Here is a 24,332-nt window from a genome sequence, read left to right on the forward strand (position 1 = left end):
TCCTTTCCACCTGCTCTCTTGGATGCACAGAATATCAACCTTTCTCCTTATCATCATGTCAACTAACTCCTGAGCTTTTCCTGCCATAGTCCCCACATTCAAAGTCCCTACACACGGTTGTAGGCTCTGTGCATTCCTCTTTTTCTTCTGACGATGGATCCGGTTTCCTCCTCTTCTTTGTCTTCGACCCACAGTAGCTGAATTTCCACCGACGCCCTGCAGGTTAGCAGTGCCGGGGGCGGGCGTTGTTAACCCGAGCCACGGCCGATCCAGTATGGGATTTCTCCCCATTGACAACAAAAAATATTCAGTGTCATTAAATTGTGTGTTCAACTGTCCATTTCAATCACCTTGCCCCCAGTAGGGTCTCGGGTGAGCTGGAGTTTATCCAAGCTGAGGTGAGGTGCACTCTTCCTGCTCCTCACCATTCAACCATAGGGCACGAACAGAGAAGCAATCATTCACGCGCATATTCACACGTGGACGCAACTGCTTGTGTTTTTGCAAGATGAAGGATGCAGGATGAAGCTGGAGTGCCTGCACAAAACTCGGTTAAATACATAAAGAACATATAAACTCCACAGGCAAACATTTCGAACCAGGGACCTCTCGACAGAGGCCTAGTCCAACCGAAAAAAATGTGTATTTTAATCATGATAAATATTGACATAATGAGTTGGGAGGGAATTAAATTAGCCAAGTGGAATAAATACTTAATGTAACAATTTTCTGGGTTTGAATTTTAAAATTTCCAAATACAGTGGACCCCTACATATTCACACCCACAATTTTACATATTTGAGAATTGTTGAAAAATTTTGTTTTTCTTTCTTGGTACAGAACCAACCCCCAAATGTCCCTTAGTGGTAAATGCCTGTTATTAAAAAAAAAAAAAACACACGCAAAACTAATGGTAAAATATTCGACAAAATAGCAGATAAAATCCTCTCCCTATGCGCCAGAAATAGCAGCGTCCAGTGTTTTTAAATGAGTGTCTTATACATTTTTTTTATCATATTCTTGAGAGTCAGCATAAAAATAAATTCCATTTTACGTTTTGAGAATTTTGAAAGGGTCTTAAAATAGTTTTTTTTTTGTCTCAAGAAAAAGGTTCACATGATTACAGGCTTTCATTAAAATGCAAAACTTCAAACAGTTTGAAGAGTCGTGCTCCTTTACAAGCTCACCTTTTGATGTGAAAGTACAGTAGAAGTAGGTTAACAATAACAATACACAGCCATGTTCCAGTTGAACACGTGGCCTTGTTTTTCTATTTTGCATGAAGACTTCAATATGATATGCTTATGTAACACTGGCAACCAATCTTTGTGCTTTCGGCCAGTTATTAATACATTCAAGTCATTTTTTTGTCATACTTCAACACCATATGAAATTGCATAATTGATGAGTTTGACTTGTGTCCCAAATATTGTACACAATGGTACACATAATTAATGTGCATTGCTTTGACACATGAAATAAAAGTATATTGCATGCATTGTTATGCATACAAGATTGAGAAAAATTTCAGCCATCAAAAAATAAATATTTGGTTGGCATTTTAGAGCCAGTAGATACACCTTTGGACACAAATGTTCCAATAAAAATAACTCTCCTCATTCATTTCAAAAGAAATACTGTATATTATAAATAGTTGACTTACCGTAAAGGAATCAAAGTGAAGTTTACAAGTAGTCAGTGGTGTCCCAGTATCGCAACAAATCAATCTCATCGTTCAATAATCAACCTAAAATCTGAATATGGAGCTTGAATACTGTACGTTGCGAGAGCATCAATTTGACGACACAGGCAGCACACAGACAGAGTTGAGAGATTAGAAAAGCAAAGGATTGATATAGGCTCTCTTTTTCCATCTGACTGTCGGTCTCTCTCTCTTTGCAACCCTCCACTCTGCTGCGTCCTTCCTATCGGACACACAGTGGTACAGTCACCCTCTGTCCCATACTATGTGCAGGACGATTCCATTAGTCTTGCTGCAGGGGGAATCCAGGAGTGATGTGAGCAGGGAGCTGATGGTTTTGAGAGAAGCAGATGGGTGGCTTGTGGGAGGGGGATGGATAGAACCAGGGAGGAATGAATAGATGAGGAGGTGGCGTAAGTGAATGGGGGTGCCAGTAACAGATGTGTTGATTTAGTGTGAAATGCTTTCTGCACATTGATGCGAAGGTCCTGCAGATTTGCACACATAAGACGCTTTCTCCTCTCTCTGTGGGTACAAAATTCCTGACATCCTTTTTTGATATTTAGTTTTCCCAAATTTTACACCACATCAGATCGACACTCAGTAAGCACAGACCTTCAAAGACGACCTGACAATCCCGATTAACCTCACACGTTGGGTGTTCTGTCATTGTGTCATTAAACATAATCATAGATTAATAATATTATTCACAGATAGTAAAATGTTGGAAATTCTCTCTGTTGAATTACAAACAAACGTGAACATAATTATTTGTTGTTCTGTTGCTATGCTGCTTGGCTTTGGCATCACGGTTGCTATCAAACAAACAAATGGAGATGAAAAGTAATTATAATATTAAAGGGCCACTGTCATGAAATGCAGGATTTTTAGTATGTTATCAATGAAAAAACGGCAGCCGATATGGGCCAATGCGTTTTTTTCACCACAAAACGTGATTTTGATGTATACAGCTTTTTGTAACTCCCACCTTGAAAATCCCCACGAGGGATTTGTTTTCGAGAAGAAGCAGGAAATGACGTACATGGCAGGACCGCCCTCAAGTGGACTCGTTTGTTTCTATTAGTTTTACCTCCGGGAAGGTAGCTCTTTGTTCCTTCGTGTTAGCCAAAATGCTGGCTTGATGCATTGCTGGACATTGCTTGAACACTCAGGAGAATGGAATTACCCTTCATAAGTTTGCAAGAGACCCGGTTCGTCGTGAAAAATGGATTGCACGGTGCAAAGGACGAGAGCTTCGTGGGTTCCATATGACAGGTAGGTGTGTATACAGCTACAAAAAAAAAAATAGTCTCTCATGTAACAAAAAATCCACGTACGTATGACAGGGGTGCTAAATGTGTTGATGTGCACGTCGGGCTTGCCCACGAAGGCTGCTGTGTCGGCTCGACAGCGCCAGCTCAGTCTTCCCACCCTTGTTGACAAGGCCAAGCCGACCGGGGTGGGTAGTCGTGGCGCCGGGCCACGTTGGCTCATCTCCGCTGCGAAGTGGATCGGATGGGGAGGCGGTTTGGCCATGATTGCATATCATCTGAATATGGTTCGAAACAATAGGGTAATATTGCCCCGTAACTTCACTCGGTTGTGTGATGTTCTCTTCTTCGAAAAGAGCTTCCATTTCAGAAGGGGCGTGTTCGTCTCCCATAGTAGGGTCCACAGCATGTTTTTAATGGTGAATGTCTGGGGTGACGTCACGGATAGTAAATGCAGCCAATATGGCGACCACTTGGATGTTGTCGAATGACACTTCCGCAACTTTGCACGTGGATGATGCGCTCTCCGCTCATATTTATTTTTTCATATAGACATTGAAGTGAACAATGTTATATGTATTTTTCAAGACAATATCTATTTTAAAACGTTTATAGGGATGACACTTGACCTTTAATGTCAATTTATTGACCAATAAGAAGAAGTGATGGGCCTCGTTTACCAAAAAAAAACTGCTTCTTTTGAAAACAACACAGATATATATTTGAAAATCTTTTTTTTTCCAAACAGATGGCATGTTTGCATCTTCAGAGTTTTGTGTAGGCATGCACAAGAACAGTATGTCACAATGGCAAAAATCAGGTCACATTGCTGTTGCATTTGTGCTTCTAATGATTCTCAAGCAAAGTTTCCATGTGTGTGAAAGGGTGAGGAATCTTCACCACAGAGAGCATGAATAGAAAAAACTATTAAGGACTAATTAGAACTACGTTCACGGTACTATGAAATTAACACACACATCCAGATGGGACGCAACTGGTGTGTACTTTGCCTTTGGGAGCCAACCATCCATCCATCCATTCATTTTCTGTGCCACTTATCCTCACTAGGCCCACGGGGGTGCTGGAGCCTATCTCTATTTTTGTCAAGGTACATGCTGAACTGGTCGCCATCCAATCCCAGGGCACAGATTAACAAACGACCATTCAGACTCACACTCACACCGATGGGCAGTTTAGGGTCTTCAATTAACCAAGCACACATGTTTTTGGGATCTGGGAGGAAAATGTGGGAGTGCCCGGAGAAAACCCACGCAGGCACGGGGAGAACATGAAAACTCCACACAAACAGGGCCGGGATTTGAACCCCAGTCCTCAGAACTGTGTGGGAGATGTGCTTACCAGTCGGCAATTGTGCTGTCCCCTTGGTCGGCAAGTATTTTAATAATAGCAGAAAAGATACAACATTATATGTTCATAATGAGACTTTTTCTATTAAAATTCTGCGATTTGCATTTTGTTCCTCTACACACCCAACTAAATATACCAATTGTTTGATTTGTTTTTGTCGGCATGGTGGCGCAGCTGTAAAGCTTTTACCTCACAGTTCAATCTCGGCCCTGCCTGTATGGAGTTTGCATGTTCTCCAGTGCCTGCGTGGGATTTCTCCAGGCACTCCGGTTTCCTCCCACATCCCAAAAACATGCAACATTAATTGGACACTCTCAATTTCCCCTAGGTGTGATGGTGAGTGTGGCTGTTTGTCCCTATGTGCCCTGTGATTGGCTGGCAACCAGTTCAGGGTGTACACTGCCTCCTGCCCGTTGATAGCTGGGATAGGCTCCAGCACCCCCACAACCCTTGTGAGGATAAGCGGCGAGGAAAATGGATGGATGAAGGATTTGTTTTTGAACAGAAATAATAATTGGGTTGGTGTTGTTTTTTTTTTATTTTGAATTTTGTTTAATGCTTTATGGATGAATATTAATGACCAGGTCATTTAGCATAAAAAATATATACTATCAGGGTACTGTATAGATATACCTCAATGTATAAAAAAAATCCCCAAATTGAAACTGCACTGTAATAGCCTAAGTCTGAGTCCACTGTGCCTCAAATGAAGTTGACAGAAAATACATATTATGCAAAGATATACCTGTCTAACGAGAGGAGTCAAAATTATTATGGAGTGGGTATGATGAAAGAACGGTCCTTGTGTTTGTATGTTGCACTCAGCAGTAAGGACCAGTATAATTATTGATAAATATTAAGTCAAACAGTATTTACTTTCTGCATCCATCCGGACGAGAACCTCCCACGCCGTGGTTGCGAGACGACCAGGGACTGGTCGCCACAGACCAAACAGACCAAAACAAACGGACCAAAACAAGATATGATAATCCCCATGTAGTTGCTGGTCCAGTGGCATTACAGCTGTAGTTAGAGCTCTTTCAAAATACTGCTATTCAACCCAAGGCAAAGATCTTACTCTAATTAATTATTTATTTGTACTGTGGAAATTATAGGGCACATTGAATTCATACCGCATTGAATGTTAGTCAGTTTACTTCACATAACTTCCAGTGTGTATTGATATTTTCTTTACACATACTTCTCTGAAGATCCCTTGTTTAGGCCATTCTTTTTTTTTTTTTTTTTTATTAAATAAGTACTGCAGTAGGAAACAGAAATGTAAAAGAAAAGTAAAGCACCCTATGTATGACCATTTGCTAGTTTGGACTATTGAATTATTTGTCTGTACAGCAATCCATCGACCAAAACCATTCTTGTTTTATTTTGGGTTCAACGACATTTAATAAAGCAGACACTATGTCCCTTGCTTACCCTTGAAACATAATCGATTTCATATTTGTGATTAAACAAGTGCAATCACCTCCTATTCTGTTCCAACAATGCCATTGATTTGACATTCTTTGGATTCACTCATCATTTGAAGCTAGAAGCGGTTTATGCTGCAAAATACACATATGCGCGGGGGAATCCTTAATCCCAGTGGTACATTTTGGCAGAACACTACAAAGCTGGTGGTAAAGGATTAAATCAGTGTCATCAGTCTACTAGTCAACCGAACAGTCAGTCTGTGTGAAGATGATATACAAATGAAAATGAAAAACCCCATTTGTCATGATCCTGCCGCTCCAGCCCGGGCTGTGCGGATGTCCGTGCGGTTGCGCTGATTGGAAGGTGCACACCTGCGCCCCATGCAGCCTGATTATGCTGTGTATTTATATGACCCCGATGACGACTGGCCGGCGCCAGTTCGTTGTGCTTCATGTCCCGTTCGAGTGCTCCGGTATCCCTGATTGACAACCCGTGTGTACCGACCTTCGCCTGTTCTCCGACCAACCTTGTAAGCCTGACTCCTTTGATACTTCTGCCTGCGTTGATTGTTCCCCTGTGTACCGACTCCTGCCTGTCCGCTCATCTACTCTCTTCGCCCGACGTCCCAACTACCGCTGCTGCACCTGACTGCCTGCCCGATCCCCGACCACGGAATGATAAACGTTTCTCCCTGAACTACCTTGCATCGTCCGAGTCCTGCATTTGGTTCCTACTCCCGTTCCGATGGGACGTGACAGAACGAACTGGCCAAAACAGGACCCAGCAGGAAAGACCCGGCGTCGCAGAGACCGACGCAAGTTGGACCGTGTGCCGGAGGACCAAGCCTGTCCGATCCCGGTAGGCTCCTTGACGTCCTCCGCTTCCGTGTCTTACGCTCTGCCAGCGAGGTATGAATACATCCCAAACACGACCCGTCTGGCTCCTCATATTCTTCTAGACTCTGACTTTTCGGAATATGAGGAGGATCTTGATTTATATGACCGGCTGCCTGAGTAAGACTCCGATGATTTTGATTATGAATCTCTTTGCCCGGTCTTTCATCCCAGTCAGTTTGTTTCCAGCACCCGAGCGTCTTCGCCCGGTAGGTCCAAGTACACCAATCCGTATGAAGGAACGTGCTTGGCCATCTACCCGGGACCTCCGCGTGGCGGCCAGAGGAGACGTACCGGCCGGGCGCTCCCTTATGCCTCCTGCTGCGCGGAACTAAGACACGGTCCTCCCACTCCTCGCCGGCAACGGCGAAACCGGCAGACCCGCAGCTGGCGAAGCTTCCACCCCAGAGGGAGGAGGAGCTGCCAAATCACGAGGCGTTCTGCCACAAAATGCGGGCGCAGATAGAGCGGCAGAGCGCCGAATTGGTGGCTCTCACGGCCCAGGTCCGGCAAGGATTGGCGAACCAGCCAAGCTACGCTGATGTCACAACCGCGACGGACTCGCTGCTGACGCAGGTTCACATGGCAGTTGGAACTGACCCGCTCCCGAGACATGCCCACGTGTCAGTTTCGACTGACTCTTGTTCACGTCGCCGGGGAAACAGAGCCGCCCCCTCGCCAAGCGCACGCTGCAGTGGGAACGGACTCGCCACCTTGCCAAGTGCATGTCGCAGTTGGAACGGACTCGCCACCTCGCCAAGCGCACGTAGCTGTGGAAACTGACCTGCCTCCTCGCCCTTCCCACGTTGAGGTTTTGGCTGTTCCGAGCAGAGCTCACGCGGCAGTTGGAACTGACCCGCTCCCGAGACACGCCCACGTGTCAGTTTCGACTGACTCTCTGCCGACTCTCGTTCACGTTGCCCTGGAAACGGATTCGCTACCGCGCCACGCCCACATTGCTGTTTCAACGAATGCACTGAAACTCACGTGGCAGCGGGGACCGACCCGATGCCGCCTCACGTTGCTGTCCAGGAGGTGGCGACGTCTCCACAGCCGATTCTCGTCCGTGCCCTTTAGTACCAGTGGCGACCGGTCCGCGGTCGCTCTCCGTTCTTGCTCTGTCGGCGACCGGTCCGTGGTCGTCCCCTGTTCCTGCTCCGACGGCGACAGGCACGTCCATATGTTCCCGTCCAGGAGGTGGTGATGGTGCCACCACCTTCTCACGTTCCTGTCCAAGAGGAAGTGGCACTGGCGCCGCTTTCTCACGTTCCTGTCCAAGAGGAGGTGGCACTGGCGCCGCCTTCTCACGTTCCTGTCCAGGAGGAGGTGGCCCTGGCGCCGCCTTCTCACCTTGCTGTCCAGGAGGTGGCGATGGCGATGGTGTTGCCGCCTTCTCACGTTGCTGTCCAGGAGGTGGCAATGGCGATGGTGTCGCCGCCTTCTCACGTTCCTGTCCAGGAGATGGCGATGGTGTCGCCGCCTTCTCACGTTCCTGTCCAGGAGATGGTGTTGGTGTCGCCGCCTTCTCACGTTCCTGTCCAGGAGGAGCTGTGGAATTCTGTGGAGCCACCCCGGAGCTGGAGAGACTTCGTGATGGTGGTGGTCATGGCTCTGGTCCTTCTCTCCATCCTCCTCTTCGCTCCTGAGGGCTCCCAGCCGCTTCAGGACCTGGCCTCGTTGGTGACCAATCCACGGCTTCCTCCTGACGAAGCCTCTGTGGCGACCAGTCCCTGGTCGTCTCGCAACCACGGCGTGGGAGGTTCTCGTCCGGAGCAGTTGCCTGCCTCGGCCTGGTTCCTGCTTCGTCGTTTGGTTCCTCACAGAGGTTGTCCTCCCGAATCGCCCCATGGGGACCCTGGTGCTTGGCGTTCGGGTCGTCCTCCTGACTTGTCTACCCGGACGCCTTGCATTTGGTGGCCTGGATGGCCACCAGACTGGCGTTCAGGGGGGGCGTGCCCTCCTCCGGACCCCGCTTCCGCCCACCCCTGCCTGTGTTAATTATTGTCTGTTTCTTTTCGTTTAGGCAGGTCTGGGAGCTGTCATGATTCTGCCGCTCCAGCCCGGGCTGTGCGGGTGTCCGCGCGGTATATTATATGACCCCCAGTTCGTTGAGCTTCATGTCCCGTTCGAGTGCTCCGGTATCCCTGATCGACAACCCGTGTGTACCGACCTTCGCCTGTTCTCCGACCAACCTTGTAAGCCTGACTCCTTTGATACTTCTGCCTGCTTTGATCGTTCTCCTGTATACCGACTCCTGCCTGCCCGCTCACCTGCTCTCTTCGCCCGACGTCCCAACTACCTCTGCTGCACCTGACTTACTGCTCGATCCCCGACCATGAAATAATGAACATTTCTCCCTGAACTACCTTGCATCGTCCAAGTCCTGCATTTGGGTCCTACTCCCGTTCCGTTGTGACGTGACACCATTTCATTTTCTGTTCATCTCTTGAAGCCCTCGGTAGCATTTGGTCCTTGGCGGTCATGTGGATTTTTAGATGAGTGTACTGAAAAACTCATTTATAATAAAACTATATTTACCCAATAAGCGGTCTCTCATGGTATATTAACATGTGGGCGATTGGGTAAATGTAACACTGTGTTAAGCACTTTGAGCAATGGGAAGGTGTTGTAATGGAGTTTTACATTGTAGGTGCAGTCCATTTACCATTTACCTGATGATGATCGCAAGCAGGCATGGAAGAAGAGTATATATCTCATTCACACATTGATGAAGGAGTAGCAACTGGGGGATGAGTATTTTACTCAAGGAGTCATCCACCGGACAGTAGAAAGACGGAACACAAATCTGAGAGCTTGACATAGATCAAGTAGCCTGATCAAGTTTACCCTCCAATTGTTCCTTGGTAGAAAATAAATAGTAATTTGCACTGACACCATCATCCTGCCTGACCCGGTGAGAGACAGTTCGTCGTTGAGTTGGATGAGTTAGACTCGAGGATACGGGCGGTCCCCTCATAGAGGAGCACCAGGCACAGGAGACTACACCCCTGTGCCTTCCTCTTCAAGAGGTTGACTCCGGCGGAGCGTAACTACGACGTCGGGGACCGTGAGTTGCTCGCGGTCAAGAGCGCTATGGAGGAATGGAGACACTGCCTGGAGGGGACCCAGGTTTGGTTCTAAAAAAAGGTCCACTTCATTCCGCTGCCAAAGATTCCCTCCGCCAAACAGACTGCCGAGCTGCTGTTGGATAAGGTTTTCCATTTCCACAGCTTGTCCACGGATGTGGTGTAAGATAGGGGCCCTCAATTTAGCTTCTGATTTTGGGCCCACAGCAAGTCTGACCTTGGGCCAGAATCTGGAGTCCAACAGCCAGACCAAATGGGTAAACCAGGACTTGGAGACTGGATTTAGATGCCTGGCCTCTTGCGACCACAGCACCTGGAATCGGCAGCTCTATTGGGTGGAATACGCTCACAACCTTCTCTCCTCGGCATCAACAGGTATGGCCCCCTTCCATGTTGTTCATGGCTACTCCCCTTCTCTCTTCCTGTCCGTAGGTGCTGAGTCGTCGGTGCCAGTCATAGTCTTGCCAGTCCTTGTCCTGGCTGTGCCAGTCCCCGACACGGCACACACCGGCAGCAATAAATGAGGCGCTCCCTGTAATAGCCTGCAATTCCCTGTAATTACGATGGATATAAATAGGACCCCTCATACGATCTGGCCTTTGCCAGATAGTTGCCTCATGCCTTGTTTCCGCACTCTCTTGATTCCGTTCCTGATCTCCCGTGTACCGACCTCTGCCTGCCCACTGATTTTTCTGTAACGTTTACGTGATATGCAGTGAAAGCAGGGAGCATGCAGAGGAACAATTAGAAAGATGGAGACATGCACTGGAAAGGAGAGGAATGAAGATTAGCCGAAGTAAAACAGAATATATGTGCGTGAATGTGAAAAGTGGAGGGGGAAGAGTGAGGCTACAGGGAGAAGAGATAGCGAGGGTGGACGACTTCAAATACTTGGGGTCAACAATACAGACCAATGGAGAGTGTGGTCAGGAAGTGAAGAAACGGGTCCAAGCAGGTTGGAACAGCTGGCGAAAGGTGTCTGGTGTGTTATTTGACAGAAGAGTCTCTGCTAGGATGGAGGGCAAAGTTTACAAAACAGTGGTGAGGCCGGCCATGATGTACGGATTAGAGACGGTGGCACTGAAGAAACAACAGGAAGCCGAACTGGAGGTGGCAGAAATGAAGATCTTGAGGTTCTCGCTCGGAGTGACCAGGATGGATAGGATTAGAAATGAGCTCGTTAGAGGGACAGCCAAAACTGGATGTTTTGGAGACAAGAACCGAGAGAGCAGACTTCGTTGGTTTGGACATGTTCAGAGGCGAGAGAGTGAGTATATTGGTAGAAGGATGCTGATGATGGAGCTCCCAGGCAAAAGAGCGAGAGGAAGACCAAAGAGAAGGTTTATGGATGTGGTGAGGGAAGACATGAGGGCAGTTGGGGTTAGAGAGGAAGATGCAGGAGATAGGCAAAGATGGCAAAAGATGACACGCTGTGGCGACCCCTAACGGGACAAGCCGAAAGGAAAAGAAGAAGTTTACATGTTGTTTTCAGGAATAATTGGGAACATTTTACAGTCAAATCAAACTGAATTTTTTACAAGGCTGTTTGTGAACCTCATCATTTTTCCCCAATAAAAATGAATTTGAATTTATCTGTTGCAACACATAACAAAATTATGTTTACCTTGGGTTTTGTTAAGAGTCAAGAGATACCATATTATCTTCCATCTGTCTCAATCCTTTAACTTGTTGGTCTCCAGCGGTACAGTTCACCAAAACAAACTGCATAGTAAGATTAGAAACATGGAGAGGGAGGATAGGTGCGTGACATGTAGGTCCACCACATGCTGTGACACCATGAGAGACAACGAGAATTCCCAGATGAAATTTTGGCGGCTACACTGCCAAATCAGATTAGGAACTCAGAGATTTAATTTCCTTGTCATCCAATTTTTTTCCACCCTTATTTTGGGGCTGATTATTATTGATTACTTGCTTCGAATCCCTCGTGATGCCAAGTTACCATTACAGAGTTCCTCCAAAATTGTATGAATGGTTCTTTCGATCGCTTCTTCATGCAAGATAGCAGATCCCACCATGATAACGCCAGCAATCTGGTGAAAAGATAAAAGGCAAACTCTTCTAGTATCACTGAAGATTTTCTACTCAGTCCACATGATGCCTTTATTCAATTCCTCTCTTCTATAACAAGAACCTATCACTTCTTGATCTATTACATTAAGATTCATCCATTTGTCAACACCGCTTATTCTGGTTAGGGTTGAGGGGCGCTGGAGCCTATTCAAACTGACTTCGGGTGAAAGGCGGACTACACCCTGAACTGGTGGCCAGTCAATTGCAGGGCATATGTAGACATGGACAGCCATTCACCCTTACTTTCATACTGTCACTGAGTCAACTGAACCTCTAATTTCAGGCAGAAACAAGTCAGAGACCTCAAAGAAGATATTGCCGAACTTCAGTTAGCCATGAAAGCGATGATGACAGAGGTAGAAGTTCCGAAGAAAGAAGACATAACAAAACGAAAATCTAAGAATCAGTGCAGGGTGTAGGATTTACGGTCAATAAGCATTCAAGATAACCTCATGTTTCATAGCATTTTGAGAGTACACTTGATAATCCAGAGACTCAAGTAAAAAATATAATGTCTATTGCCCTGAAAACCCCAAAGTTGACACTCACTACCATCACCTACCACAGAGGACAGACTAGGTAAACTGCAGGCAGGGAATCATCCCTGTCCAATCACCACCAAATTTGAACATTTCCAGCAGAAAGTCTTTGTAAAGTCAAAAAGAAAGAAGCAGAAAGGTACACTGTTTGGGATGAATGACCAGTTACCATGCGAAATCCACAAGCAACACAAAGTATTGTACCCTTGAATGAAGTATTACCTGCAACAAGGGAAATGCTCCTCATTGGTTGTGAACAACCTATACCTAGATGGCCAACTGTTTTGACGTTCTAAAATCCCATAGCTTTTGTAATTGATAAATATTCATTTCAAGTTTGCTGTATTTGTTAAAAAGTGTAGAAAAAAATGTGTGGTAATTTGTTTAGGGGGGAAAAAAACTAAAGAGAATCATAGATGAGCCTATTCATTGACATGGAACATTGGCCTTGTTTTCTTTTTACTTATCTTTCTCTATGGTATTTCTTTTCCCCCTATTTATGGTACCCCCTTCACCCACCCAACCACAAACACACACACACTACCGAAGAAGGAGGAGGAGTTCAGGGTGCATGGTGCTGAGGCAGCAGCCCTGACAAACAAGGAAATATATCAAGAGTTATAATAAAAGCACAAGTACCATGCAAATATTGTACATATGCATACAGCAGGGGGAGTGAGTATTTAGCACGTGTGTGTGTGTCCGTGTCCGCGTGTGTGTTTTTTCGTAGGTGTGTCTGTGTGCACGTGCGTATAGTAACTGTGTCTATGTGCAGGAGTGGAGAGAGTAGTTTGGGCCAGGACCAGCTGCATTTTATCTTCATCAACGGTGTACTTGAGCCTATCCTTAACGCCACCTCATCACCAGAACCTCTTGCGGAGTTGTATTGTCAGTCGCATCTAGCTCGCAAAACTATACACACTTAGTTCGAAGAAATACTGAATTTTTTCCCCCCTTTTGGCACCCAGATACTCCCCCGCACCTCCTTCGGTCTCCTCGGCTGCACATCCTTGTCTGCGGAGAAACACCACACCTGCCATCGCTCCTAAACAGGGGGGACTATACACACTTTTACACCCAAGTTACACCCATCAGGTGGAGCTATTTTTACTGTAGAGCACACAAGCCCACAACAGCCACTGAAATTACTGCAGGAATTCCATCCATCCATTTTCTTATCCTCACAAGGGTCGCTGGGAGTGCTATCCCAGCTGTCAATGGGCAGGACGCGGGGTACATCCTGAATTGGTTGCCAATTGCAGGGCACATCGAGGCAAACAGCCGCACTCACTATCACACCTAGAGGCAATTAAGAGTGTTCAATTAATGTTGCATGTTTTGGGGATGTGGGAGGAAACCGGTGTGCTTGCAGAAAACCCACACAGGCACGGGGAGAACATCAGGTACCAGATGAACCACAGCTCATGTCTCAACGGGGCCTACTCCATGGCTGCCTCTTGCTCATGTTGAGGCTGCGCTTGATCCACAGCTGCCTCTCGCTCATGTCTCAGTGGCGCCGGACTCCCTGCTGCCTCTCACTCACGTCTCGGGGGTGCTAGACCCCCAGCCCCTTGTTGGTCATGTCTTGGTGGAACCAGACCCCCAGCCGTCTCTCGCTCATGTCTCGGCGGCGCTGGACCCACCAGCAGCCTCTTGCTAATGTCTCGGCAGCGACCAATGCCCAGCTGCTTCTCGCCCATGCCTCAGCGGTGCCTGAGCCCCAGATCATAGGTAAAGGTAGGAACGTAGAGTGATCGGTAAACTAAAAGCTTTAGCTTTTGGCTCAGCTCCTTCTTTTCCATGACAGGCCCATTCAGTCTGCATTACTGCAAATGCTGCACCAATCCATCGGTTAATCACCCGTTCCATTCTTGATGAACAAGACCCCATGATACTTGAACTCCTCCACTTGGGGCAGGATATCTTCCCTATCTTGTACAGAGCACCCCACCCCTTTACGACTGAGGATCATAGCCTCAGATTTGGAGGTGCTGATTTTCATCCCAGCTCTTTCACACTCCGGTGTAAATGAACATAACAGGTTTGAACTGGATTCTCTATCGCATATTCCAGATAATATTGGGGTATGTTTTTTGCCAAATGCGTCAGAGTTGTCCAAGAGAGTTCTATAGAGACGTCTCAACTGTTTCAAGCAAGGATATGTACACGGAATTAAGATTTTGGACGGAGCAGGATGCAATGTCAGAGTTAAAGCAAAATGTTGGCGATTGATGCAAAAAAGTTTGACGCCTCACAAAGTTCATATTGAAATCCAACAAGATAAAAAAGTGGAATCGTACTGTGCATGTAAAGCAGGGTGAGTACTTTTTACTTGGAAAGATCCCAAGTAATATCATTGTAGTCTTTGTAAGTTAGTGGGTGTATTCATTTGACTTGGCTCATAATGGAACCCCAGTGCTATGTCTTAAAAGTCCAATGTGATACAAATGGGCAAATAGAAATTTCTCTTGCATGCCATCGTGCATTTACATATTCCTAACCCGACTCTTCAGCAAAAAAATATAACACATTTCATTCAGCAGGTCAGTAATACACTAACAAAGTGAAACTTGTTCTTCTGCAATGTATAAATCACTGATAATAATGAAATCAAACTCAGAGAAGATACTTCTCCCTCACTTAACTTCGAACATACAGCCTTGTGTTTGATTATATTGTCCACATTTAGTTGTACGTGCGGTCTTCTGCGAGCCTTAATCCATCGTAGACACTTGGTCAACTGTATTTTATGCTTTGGAAAATGAATCAACCAGGCCCCTTGTTACCTAGCAGGATATCTTTCATCAGAATTGCAGGTTCCCCAAGCGCATCTGAGGGCCATTTTCTTTGTAACAATAAGTTTTCCAAGCGCAAACGTCTGACAATCAGCATTGCTTGTGGGACAATACGGCGAGAGGGGCGTGTCAAGCCAGGGGTTAAGACAATGCGGCTACCTGATTGGCTGTTATTGTACGAGTGATTGACAGGTCGGCAAGGTCCATTCAGTCGAGATAAGTACCAAACAGAATAAGTAACAAATGGCAGCTTGGGGGAGTCCAAGTCTAACTGGCAATTAATCCATTTTACTGCTGGCAATGTACACCAAACTCTGACGCCAGTCGGGCAGGGAACGAAAAGCCTGTATCAGGGGTCCCGTACCCCATACCCTGGAGCACCCGCAAAGGACTTCCCAAGGGGCACAAGTAAATGCCTGTTCCAAGTTCACAAAAGACTGTAGAATGTAGACTGCTTTGGTGAACTCCCATGCACCACCAAAGACCCTGCTGAGGCTCTACAGTTGGTCAATCTCTCACGGCCAGGACAAAAAAAACACATTTCTCCTCTTACATGTGAGATTCAACTTCCTGAAAGACCCTTCTCTGCAGAACCACAACTTCTTGAAAACCACTACCAGAAACTCCACCCTGGTCTACCAATCCAAGGGCACTGACCCTAATGTCTACGCTATGTTTCAGAGGCATGTCAACCAGAACAGCCCCATGACAGTCAGAGCCTGCATGAACTTCAGGTTGATCTCATTCTCCCTGGGGGCTGTGCCACTGAGGAGCTTTTCAATCACTTTGGTGACCTCTATCCCAAAGATATAGTAAGAGAACCTCCCTTAGAGTCCCCAGACTCTGTTTTCTCATGGAAAGAATGTGTGTTGGTTGAAATGAGACCTTCAAAATATTTGTCCCAAAAACTCACGACTTCCTCCTCCTCCTTGTTGAGAGCAGTACAACCTCATCCCCACTATACACAGTATTGATGGGGCAGTGCTTCCCCCTCCGGAGATATCAGATGGTGGACCTGAATTTCCTGGAACCCATACTGAGGCCATTCTCTCCAGCCTTATCAAACTCCCAATACCCATCACCGACCTCCAGAATCCCACAGGCCAAAAAGGTCCGATCGGACTGTTTCATCAGCTTGACGTCAACCTTACCAATGATGCACCACCAACGGGCTGGTGATTGCCACAAAAACATGCACTGACCACCATACGGCTTGTCGCCCACCTTAACAATGGCGGCACGGAACATGGTCTATTCTGACTCAATGTCTCCCATTGCTCCTGGGTCGTGGGCAAAGTTCAGTCAGGGGTGGAAATTGAAGGTCCATCTGACAGAGGACTCTATCAGATGTTCACAACAGATCCTGACAATGTGTTTGAATTTGGCAGATCAGACCTGCTTCCTCTCAAGATGTGTGTAGAGGTGAGACCAACTACATCTAATCGGAACCTCTCGACCTCCCACACCAGCTCGGGCTCTTTTTCCAGTTCACTACCCAGCCAAGCCCCTTAGGCCCTCCTACAGTTGGGAGCTTATGGGGAAGGGGACCCATGTTATCTGTGAAGAGTGCCCTGCCAGCCCCATGGATGCAGACCTGGGCACTTCGGAGTTGGGGCTGGTGACCCGCATCCAGGCAAAGGAAATGTAGACCTATTTACATTATTCGTCATAAGGGGTTGCTGATTCGCACTTTGTCTGGTCCCTCACCTAGTTTGCATTCCTGTTTGCCATGGGTGACCAGACCACGGGTGTAAGATAAGGTGGAAGCTCAGGGAGTGATTAAGATCGCCAAACACATGTAAATAGAGAAAGATAATCCACATTAGTAATATTCTTCTTTTTCTTTTGGCTTGTCCCATTAGGGATTGCCTCAGCGTGTCATCTTTTTCCATCTAAGCATATCAAATGTGACCTTGATATATCAATATATGTCAATCAATGAAAAAAAGACCAGCTCAATAGATACATCCACCTTCTTCTTCTTTTCGTTTTGGCTTGTCTCGTTAGGGGTTTCCACAGCGTGTCATCTTTTGCCAACCAAGCCTATCTTGTGCATCCGCCTCTCAAACACTCAAGGTCCTCATGTCCTCCCTCACAACATCCATCAACTTTGTCTTTGCTCTTCCTCTCGTTCTTTTGCCTGGCAGCTCCATCCTCAGCAACCTTCTACCACTACACTCACTCTCTCGCCTTTGAACATGTCCAAACCAACGAAGTCTGCTCTCTCTAATCTTGTCTTCAAAACATCCAACTTTGGCCGTCCCTCTAATGAGCTCATTTCTAATCCTATCCAACCTGCTCACTCCGAACGAGAACCTCAACATCTTCATTTCTGCTACCTCAGGTTCTGCTTCCTGTTGTTTCTTCAGAGCCACCGTCTCTAATCCGTACATCACCTCACCACTGTTTTATAAACTTTGCCCTTCATCCTAGCAGAGACTGTTTTGTCACATAGAACACCAGACACCTTCCGCGAATTGTTCCATCCCGCTTGTACCCGTTTCTTCACTTCCTTACCACACTCACCATTACTCATTAGCCTATCCATTACTACCACAAACAGGAAGGGGCCCAGCGCGGATCCCTGATGCAGTCCCACCTCCACCTTAAATTCTTCTGACACACCTACGGCACATCTCACCACTGTTCTGCTGCCCTTATACATGTCCTCTTCTATTCTAACATATTTCTCCGCCACACCAGACTTGCGCATGCAGTACCACAGTTCCTCTCTTGGTACTCTGTCACAGGCTTTCTCCCGGTCTACAAAAACATAATGTAGCTCCTTCTGATCTTCTCTGTACTTTCCCACGTGCATCCTCAAGGCAAATAATGGATCTGTGGTACTCTTTCTAGGCATGAAACCATACTGTTGCTCTTAGAGACTTACTTCTGTCTTGAGTCTAGCCTCCACTACTTTCCCATAACTGCATTGTGAGGCTCATCATCTTTATTCCCCTATTCTTTCCACAGTTTTGAACATTTCCTTTGTTCTTAAAAATGGGGAATAGCACACTTTTCCTCCATTCTTCTGGCATCTTCTCTCCTGCTAGTATTGTATTGTATTGTATTGTATTGTAATATGTTGGTCAAAAACTCCACAGCCATCTCTCCAAATTGCTTCCATACCTCTACCGGTATGTCATCAGGACCAACTGCCTTTCCAGTTTTCATCCTTTGTAATGCCTTTCTAACTTCCCCCTTACTAATCATTCCCACTTCCTGGCCATTCATGCTTGCCTCTTCTACTCGACCTTCTCTCCCATTTTCTTCATCCATTAACTTCTCAAAGTACTCTTTCCATCTATTTAGCACACTGCTGGCACCAGTCAACATATTTCCATTGCTATCCTTAATCACCTTTTCTTGCTGCACATCCTTCCCATCTCTATCCCCCTGTCTGGCCAACCTGTAGAGATTCTTTTCTCCTTTGTTTGTATGTGGTGTACATGTCGTCAGATGCCTCTTGTTTAGCCTTCTCCACCTCTACCTTTTCCCTACGATGCATCTCAATGTATTCCTTTCGCCTCTCCTCAGTCCTCTCCGTGTCCCACTTCTTCTTCGCTAATCTCTTTCCATGGATGCCTTTGATGTATTTTGGGGTTCCATCACCAAGTCACCTTCTCCTCTTTCCTACGAGAAGACACCCCAAGTACTCTCCCGCCTGCCTCTCTGAATACCGTGGCTGTCGTATTACAGTCTTCTGGGAGCTCTTCCTGTCCATCTTGAGCAGTGGTTCCCAAAGTCAACCGGGGCCCAGACCCCAGTGAGTCGTTCAAAAATCTCCCGGACTCCCAACCTCAACTTTCGCAAATAATGTAATGTAAGCTACCGGCACCGTAGGGCTGGGGCGTGCCGCTGCCTGAATCACTCATCTGGGCTGGGCTCAAAATAGGATAGGTAGGATGTGAGACATAGCGAGACAGAAAAATATTTTATTATTATTATTACTCTGTCTCAGACATCGTGTCGCGGACCCCCTGGAAAGACGTTTTTCACCCCCTGAGGGTCCGTGGACCCCACTTTAGGAACCACAGATCTAGAGCCTGTGTCACCTCTTTCCGAAAGGACACACAACATTCTTCCTTTCTCAACTTCCACCACCCGATTCTCTGCTCTACCTTTGTCTTCTTAGTCTTCCTACCGGCTACCAGAGTCATCCTACACACCCCCATCCTATGCTGTCGAGCTACACTCTACCCCACCAATACCTTACAGTCGGTAACCTCCTTCAAATTACACTGTCTGTACAAAATATAATCCACCTGCATGCTTCTACCTCTGCTTTTGTAGGTCACTCGATGTTCCTGTCTCTTCTGGAAATAAGTGTTCAGCACTGCCAATTCCACCTTTTTTGCCAAGTCCACCACCATCTGCCCCTCAAATTTCCTTTGCTGAATGCAGTACTTACCCATCACTTCTTCATCGCCCCTGTTTCCTTCGCTAACATGTCTATTGAAATTGATGTTTCATTCCTCTTCTTTTTCTGACTAGTAGAAAGCCCGGGCCACAACCTAACTGTTATGGATTTCGTGTGATGAACGCTCATATATGTTTGGCACAGTTTTATGCTGCATGCAATTCCTGACGCAACCCTCTGCATTCATCTGGGCTTGGAACCGGCCAACAGCTTGCACAATATTGTGCTGCCCAACGGGCTGCAGAGAGTCAAAATAAATAAATAAATTAATAAATAAATAAGCAATCAAATGAACAAAGTCAGCATATAAGATACACAAATCACGTACTACCTAATCTATGTAAAAGTTACGGTCAAATGAAAGCAATCACATAAACTGTCAGCACATAAACACAGTCAGCACATATGGTACACAATTCACATACTACCTGTGTGAAAATATCAAGTGTCAGATACGTTGCCATACCACAAATAGCAATGGAGCGAAGTGATAACAATTGAGGTGTATGGCTTAAGGTTCATGTTTTGAGCTGAGCCACCAACTCTCAAATTGGACACCAGATGTCGCCAAACAAATTTACACTCGATTGGGTCACCAGCACGGCAAAGATCTCTCTGATAAACGTAGCCTACCCGCTTAGCTTCTCATTGCATTGCATACGTATACCAAATTCAGTAACCTTATATAAACCCGATTATTTTTCATATCTTTGTATTACATACATATATCGGGGTTAGCAACCTTAAGAACCCAATTATTGTATTCACATCTTATTTCTGATATAAAGACAGTGACAGGATGCAGCTGTCAAGCCACACCTAACATTTTTCAAGATGGTTGCAGCATCAAGTTACTGAACAGGAAGCCCGTCACACTCGAATGACCACGCGGGAAGTCGGCAAGGAGAAATAGATTTCAACTATTTTTCCACTGGACTTTTAGCAAAAAATAAGATGCTTCGAAAGAGCTTTGTGAAAAGAATATAACCTGTGTATGGCTGTCTCTCTCAGACAAGGCAACACATAATGAGGAACCAACTAAAACAAGCCTGAGAATGCACGAGAGAATTGTATTCACAAGAATGTTGATACATTTATGCTATTGTTCAAAACTAGGGTGAAACCGAACGCGAGTTGTGGTTATATTTTTTAAAGATGCATTTATTAATTAAATGGAGAATGACAAAATTGAGTGAAGCTAAAGAGGGGCGTGACAAGTCAAGTCAGGAATGGCAAATGGAGCCCAATAGGATGAACCAAAGGAGGCCCTTCCTACTAGGCGTAGATTCAGCCAACATTTTCCACAATGTTCCACCAAAAAGCTATAAAAACCTTGGATACGGAAGTTCGGGGCTTTTTGTTCAGTTTTCGCTGACAAAGAGACAAGGTCTTTCTATAAGTGTAATAGTCGTGCGGCAATCTGGCGGGGAGAAGGAATTGGCAACTTGGAGTGCCAAAATTGACAACTCTTTTTGAGATTGGGCGCAAGTAAAACTACTATAATAAGGTAATGGCAGGATAATACCAGCGATATTACGTGGTTACCTATGAAGGGCAAGTTGGCTTGACAATTTATCCGTAATCCCGAAAACCCTTATTTTTAAATAAGGCTTCGAGCTATATAGGACTTGATCAACCCTAACAGGCTCACTCAAAAATGTCTATTATCCCTAATTTCTGATGCTTTTACATGCTTTGAATCTCACTTCACTTATATTGATTTTTGATATTTTTATCATTTACCTTATCCTTCTTACCATCAATTTTATCATTTCAACCATTTTTACTTTTATTGATTTATGTTCAATTAACATTGAATTTTGCCTTAACATCGCAACTTTACCTCGCGTCTGGCGGGGATAACTGTAGGATGAATGTTATCTGAACAATTTTCATCATTTTAACTATTTTTACTTTTATTGATTTATGTTCTATTAACATTGAACTTTGCCTTAACATCGCAACATTACCTCGCGTCTGGCGGGGATAACTGTAGGATGAATGTAATCTGAACAATTTTTATCATTGTATTAAATTCTTAAAATTTCCATCTTCATCTATCTTTGTCATTCTTATATTTAGTTATCTCATTATTACCATTCTACCTCATTAAAGATCGAACGTCATCGACATTAACATCATTTAGTCGTAAAAATTCTATTTTAATCAGTCACTCATTGATAATCTCCGGTTTAAGATAGAACAAATCTGTACGATCCTAATAAGGATTGTTAAATTTGCTAGGTCAATAACAAGGGCAATCGATTCATAAGAGATGGAGCTGTTGTAAAAGTAGAGCGAACACTTTGTCACCTTGTTACTCAGAAAGGTTACTCGACAAGGCGGACAAGTGGAGGCAGACTGGATTGGCTCTGCAAAACTAAAGGCAGTTAGTAGACCTAGGCGAATTCATCTCGACATCGACTTAAGAAGCTCCTGCCCTCCTGCACGCACGGCGTTAGAGTCGGCTGGAGTAAAGGGGTAGCTTAACCCTTTAACTGGAGAGTCGGTCAGGACATTTCTCCCGATTAGTCCTGCGGATAAGAGGAATCTGACACAAGGCTATGGCGATTTAAAGATATGTGGATGGAAGGGATTCAAACCACAATGGCCCTCACTCTAGTAGTTGAAAGTTGGGTTGGGTCCACGTTCGATGTTTGGTCCTCATTGTATATTCAACGAAGGTAGTGTTGTTAGTGCACTAAGCTCAGCTAACTTAGCCCGAGCAGCTGCAATGGGAACGATACAGCTCCAATTTGGGTACTAAGATGTACTAAAATAAGACTTGTTAAATTTCCTTTAAGTCCTGACAGCCCTCGTTGTACGAGTTATTAAATTACTCACGTTCGATGTTTCTTCCACAGCACAGATTAATCACAAATTTGTCACGTTGTTAACCTGCTAAACTACGGTAGTCTGGGCCTATAAGCGAGTTTAAGTTTACGTTTCCACTCGTCCAACTTCGTAATATGTACTCACATTCCTCGTTTTATAAGTTGTGTAAGTACTAGCGTTTGATGTTTCCCTCCTCAGCAAATATTTGACACAACTTGATGTTAAGGACCTAGGCTAGGCTAGGCCACACAGCTTCAAACGAATGAATACGGTTCCAATTTGGGTCCTAAGATTACACAGATGATGGTTTTAGTCCACAGGAGTCGTCACCAGGGGCGTCCCATGTCGAATATTAACCACATTCAGTCCAAATTCAGCAGGATTTATTTATTGTACAGTCATGCAGGTGGGAGCCGCCTTGATTTGATGTTACCAGTACGGGGACCGGAAGCCAACCCATTATAACTACTATATATTATTACATGTTAACCTATTATAGTAATGAAGGGAAAAAAATATTCTAAGCTACCAGACCCTTTGTGAAAAAGTAATGTTCCCCTAGACTACAGGTGTCACACTCAAGGCCTTGGGGCCAGATCTGGCCCGTCACATGATTTTAAGTAGCCTGCGAATGTAAATCTTGTGTGAACTTTGGTGATTGTTGTTCAAATCTGTACTAAAATTTTGAATTATTACATCATGAATGATAATGTTGAAATATTGCAAACATTTTTATTTTACCAAACATCACCAATAGTTGAAAAACCTATTTCCCTTGAGTTCTGATTAAAAAAGTAGCTCATAAATTTTGAGTGTAAATATGATAAAGCGAGAAAATATTTTTATAGTTTCACTTTCATAACGGCCCTTTGAGGAAAACAGTAACTACAAGGTGGAGAGGATCTTAAAAATAAATTGGTGAAATTGTGTAAAAAATATTCTTTGTACTTGTACAGAGCAATTTAAAGGATGCAATTAGTAGTACAAGCCATATTCGTAACCAAAATATAATGGCCATAGTGTACAGTATTTGGCAAACTACCACTACCAATGTATTTGCTTTTGTCACAAGCTAGAACTTTGTTTTTCTGCAACATACCCTCTATTTTTTTTTATTAGGTAAGAAAGCATGTGTCAACTGTTTTACATTTATTGTCATCAACAAATGAGTGACTGGCTGTTCTTGATTCTGTGTTTGCCAGAAGTAACTAAAGGCAGCAATATTTTATTCTGAGCATACCTAGACCACCCTCAGATTTTTGCTTTGAGCTGAAAATCTGCATATTCAGCTCGGTGGTGTCCTTAGCTGTTGTCCAGTGTCCACCAGTGATAACAAAGGTTCCAGACAGCCAAGCTACTTCTCTATTTGAGCACAATGGACATGATCGGACCTTATTGCTGACATTCCCAAAAGCCAAATTGCATGTTGGCTTTGACGGATTGCATGATGTGTTAATGTGCTAGTGTAGCACGGTTTAGGTAGCTCTGATTGTTTTCTACCATGGAATTTTTGGGAAATCACCACAAGCACAAAAAGAGGTTTCAGGTATTGAATTGGAAGTGTTAATGGAAGAGGCAAACTAATCCTGGCTATTTCACACCAATATTTGGTATGACCAATTTTGAACCACACAAAGCACATTCAAAGAATGTGAGTCTGTATGATTGCGTTATATAAAGTCCTTGCTTGAGAGGGCAACACGTTTCACATGAGAACAGTCGCTTTCACATGAAATATCTTTAATACATGACTCTGGGTCTTCCCGTGAACAATCAATCCCTGCTTAATACATAAATAATGAAAGAAACTGTGTGCATGGTAGATAATTAAAATTGGAACACCTACAATGAATAACTGCACAGTCATTGTTATCTAAATGATTAATATGCCAAGAACC

The sequence above is a fragment of the Syngnathoides biaculeatus genome, chromosome 6 (assembly GCF_019802595.1).
Source record: "Syngnathoides biaculeatus isolate LvHL_M chromosome 6, ASM1980259v1, whole genome shotgun sequence".
NCBI classification, from domain to species: Eukaryota; Metazoa; Chordata; class Actinopteri; order Syngnathiformes; family Syngnathidae; genus Syngnathoides; species Syngnathoides biaculeatus.